The following is a 4,329-nucleotide window of genomic DNA, read 5'->3' as shown; positions in this document are numbered from 1 at the left end:
TCTAGTTTAATGTTTTTTCAGAAAGTTATATAAACATTTTATTTCAATATTTCAGCTTCCAGATCGTGGCGAGGCACTAAGCCTTCTTGGTTATTGGAGCAACAACCACTTCCTTAGACAAAGCTTTATAAAGAAATTTTAACATTTAATTTTTCTTCTGAAAGCCTTTAAAAAATTTTTAATCTAGCAAGGATTTTGGAATCCAGTATAGATTCCTTCCTACTGGGTTATTAAAAAATTTAGGGGGTACATAATTTTTGGGGACTTTCCTAAGTTGTCCCTAATGTTTTCTAATATACCAATTCAATTTTCCATAAATTCTTAATTTTGATTTTGGAAAGTTATTTAAGCATGCATCATTATTCTTCAATTTCTTAATTTCAACTTTTAATTTTTCATTTTCTAATTTTAGATTATCATACATTTCTAGTGGACATGCTTTTGCTAGATTCAATTTCAATTCAGCATTTTCTTTTTCTAATTTGAATAAATCTTTAAAAAGAGACTTAATAAATTGAAACGATTGAGTAGGGGCTAGATTACGTACCTGACTTACCTGACTCGGTGATGCTCCCCCTTCATCGTCGCTTTCTTCATCTGAAGTTCCTTCCCCTTCATCTATGCTCATTTCTGAGCTTGACTCTTCTTCCAGCTGATGGCTTGCTGATGTGCGTAGATTGTATACATTTATTAGCATGTTTTGACGCACATTCACATACTTTGAGCATGCTTGATCTATGCATTTTCGTACTTTCAGCTTTCGTTTTTAGCATATTTACTCTCTTTGTTCGGAGATCTACTTTTGTGTATTTTTTGTACGCAGGAGTCGAATCTAATGAAAGATGCATGTTTGAGGCCAAATCTGCAAGCAAAGCGATGGAGGAAGCCATGACACTTGAACCCTACACGACCCTGCCATAGGGGGTTGCCCAGGCCGTGTAACGATGAGAGGTCATGTAGCTGCACCAGAGAAGGAAGATGGCATGGCCGTGTGAACCTCACATGACCGTGCCAAGTTTTGAAGCCCAAGGAAGCCTGGGTCGTGTACGCCACATGACCATGTCAGTTTTCCAGAGATAGGAGAAGCCTCGACCGTGTGCTCTACACGGCCGTGTGAGGTTTCCAGAGAGCAGGAGAGTTTTGGCCGTGTGCACCACACGGTCGTGCCTGGTTTCCAGAGGTGAAGGTAGTGCAGGCCGTGTGGATCTACACGGTCGTGCAAAGGGGGCATTGATAGAGGCAAGACACGACCGTGTACCTCACACGGCCGTGTGAGGTCGACAGAGAAGAGAGTGGAGCAGGTCCTGTGAACCTCACATGGCCATGCCTCGGGGTCGTGTGGCGCCCAAACCTCTCTTCTATATAAGGCCTCCTTCAAGATTTGAAAGGGGATCTTCTCCCCTTTGGGAGAAAGCGAGATTTAAGACCTTCCAATCTTGGGAGGATTTCTGGGTGATCTAAAGGAAGATCTTAAACGGATTCGACTCCGGGAGAGTGGATTGGATCCGAAGACCAAGCTTCATCTTAGATAAGTTTTCTTTTTCTCCTCTTCTTGGATTGGGGATCAAAGAAATGCTTGTAATCTTTGTATTTTCGGATTTCTCTCTTCGATTCATGGAGTAGATCTCTTTGTTTTAGGATGGAGGGAGTATTTGTATAATGAATTGATGTAAACTCTTGTGGATTTGTCATTTCCTTGTTTCTATGATATTGTCTTGTTTGTATCAATTCAATCTTGAATGAATTGTTGTGATGTGGACCTAATTCTCATTTTAGATTGATTGTTTGAATGTCCTATGGATCTTGTAGAGATTAACTCCCACTCGATTTTCCGAGGGAAGCACGCGAAAGGTGCAAGCCCGTGTAAGGACGTTTGAGGGATAAGATTTAGGGAAAAATAGGATAATTCAAGAGGGTAGGATAGATTTAGGGATTAATCTTTATATCTTATGGGTTGAGAAGTATGATCTTTGTGTTGATTATCCGAGGGATCTTCGTGACAGGAACATGCCCGTGTAAGGACAACATAAGTTCATATCTAATTGATCACATTTAGGTATAGATTTCAGTCCTAGGCTGGTTGTCTATTGCAAGAGAGAACCGGCAACCTTCTATAAATGTTGGACAATTGAGAAATAGGATTTGGTAGATCATTTACATTGAGGAGTCTACAAAGAATCCAAAACTCCTTGAATATTCCTTTATCATAGCCCAAAATCTCGTTTGTTGATCTTTCATTTCTATGTTTACTTTTCATTAGTTACATTTAGCTTTTGGAAACCAATTGATTAGTTGTTTAGCTAACTCGTATTGAAACATTTCTAGTGCTTATTCCAGTCCCTGTGGATACGGTAATCTTTTATATTACTTGCGACATTTCCGTACACTTGCGGAGGTCAACAAGTTTTTGGTGCCGTTGCCGGGGACTGCGCTATAACATTAGGGATTATCAATTAAGTTAGACTAAACATAACTTTTATTTTCTTTTCATTAGCATAATTGAAACTAATCTTTAGAATTCTATTTTCATTATTTGCATATCTTTCTAATTCTTGACAATTCTTTTTGTTGCAATTCTAATTCTAATTCTAACTTTACATTCTTGATTTCTAGCATTCTAATCTAACTTTTCTCTGTTTTCTCTTTTGATCTAGTTTCTTTCTTCTTTTCTTTTGTAAATATGTCTTGCAATCTTTAGCATATGAATTATTCTAGACATTTTTCTTTTTTCTTTTATCTTTTCTTTCTTGTTTTCATTATGCACTTTCTTTCTTGCAATTTAAATTCTGCATTTTCTTTCTTGTTTTTCATATTGCATTTTATTTCTTGTCTTTGATTCTTCATTTTATAATTTTTTTCTTGAATATCCATGAGCACTAACATGTCAAGCAGCCCCATGAGAAATTTTTCTACACCCTTTTCTGTAAGATTTTTATCTCCCATTGTGCAACCTCAAATTGAAGCAGAAAGTTTCCAACTAGATCCAGAGTTAATTTTTATGATACAAGGTCACAAATTTGGAGGAGAAGTATCAGAAAGTCCTTATCTGCATCTTTAAACATTTTTAGAGATTTGTGATATGGTGAAATGTGAAGGAGTGTCAGCAGATGCAGTTCGATTGATGGCATTTCCTTTTAGTATCAAGGATAAAGCAAGGACTTGGTTATATTCTCTCCGTTCTCAAAGCATCACAAGTTGGGAACAATTGGAGAAGCAATTTTTGAATCATTTTTTCCCTCCAAGTAGAACAGTGTATATGAGGAATTGCATAACAAATTTTTCTCAAGCATACGGAGAATCATTGTTTGAAGCATGGGATAGATTCAAGAGTCTTCAAAGACAGCGCCCTCATCATGGTTTTGAAAAATGGTTAATTCTGCATATATTCTATGGGGGAATTTCTTTCTCAGACAAGAGTTTATTGGATTCATCAGCTGGAGGTTCTTTTATGGACAAAAGTGTAGATGAAACATATATGTTAATTGATCAAGTGACATTGAACTTCCATGAATGGTCGAATATAAGTTGGATGAAATCTCCCTCAAACATTCAAGAAGTGCAAGCCATAAATGCTATAGAGCCTGTCAAACAAATTGTAACTCAACCATCTATGAGTTTTGAAAATCACAAGTCACAGAACGGGGAGTTCAAACATTTAGGGGCAAAGATTGAAAGTATTGTTTCAAATTGGTTTAAAGAAGATCCCCCTCCTTCGCAGACAAGATCTAGTGAAAAGTGTGATGATGTTGGGTTGAGAATTGGCAAGAATCATGAAGAACTTCTGAAGAAAGATTTGTTTAGAATTGAGGAGAAGAACAATAGAAGATCACAAGAACTCAGTTCCATTACTCCAGGAAGTTCACAAAGGCCACAAGTACCTTTTCCTCAACGATTGATCATACCAACACTAGATAAGCAAGTTGAACCTCCTCCAAAAGGTCAAAGGGAATTTGGGAAAAAGGAAGTTAAATCTTTCCCAGGACCTTCACTAAGGGTTCCTTTTCCACAAAGGTTAGTGGGGGTCAATGAAAATAAAGACTTCGGTAAATCTTGTGACACTAATATGGTTGAGTGCAAATTTTTGAATGTATATGAAGATGAGAACTCTTCAGATGAGGATTTTATTGATAATGCAGTGGTAAATAAGTTTTCAGATCTACCTCCAAATTTTATAGGGTGTTATAGTGACATTGAATTTTCAGATGATAAATGTGATGTAGATCAACTTAAAACTACAAGTGAAGTTATTGATTCTCCTATTGAGGATATAGATGTTGGTTTATTTTTTGATGTATGTGTTGATGATGATGATATGGAAGAATGTGTAGG

General features: G+C 36.9%; 1 non-coding gene across 1 annotated transcript; it reads right to left on the bottom strand.

Annotated features, from left to right (window-relative positions):
* Positions 1 to 3,254: 3,254 nt before the first annotated feature.
* On the bottom strand, positions 3,255 to 3,360 carry LOC122039192. The gene has a single exon (XR_006128078.1). It is a non-coding gene; the product is annotated as a small nucleolar RNA R71 (small nucleolar RNA).
* Between the last annotated feature and the right edge of the window lie 969 nt (positions 3,361 to 4,329).

Source organism: Zingiber officinale, chromosome 1A (assembly GCF_018446385.1).
Source record: "Zingiber officinale cultivar Zhangliang chromosome 1A, Zo_v1.1, whole genome shotgun sequence".
Taxonomy (NCBI): domain Eukaryota; kingdom Viridiplantae; phylum Streptophyta; class Magnoliopsida; order Zingiberales; family Zingiberaceae; genus Zingiber; species Zingiber officinale.
This window is presented reverse-complemented; position numbering and strand designations above follow the sequence as displayed.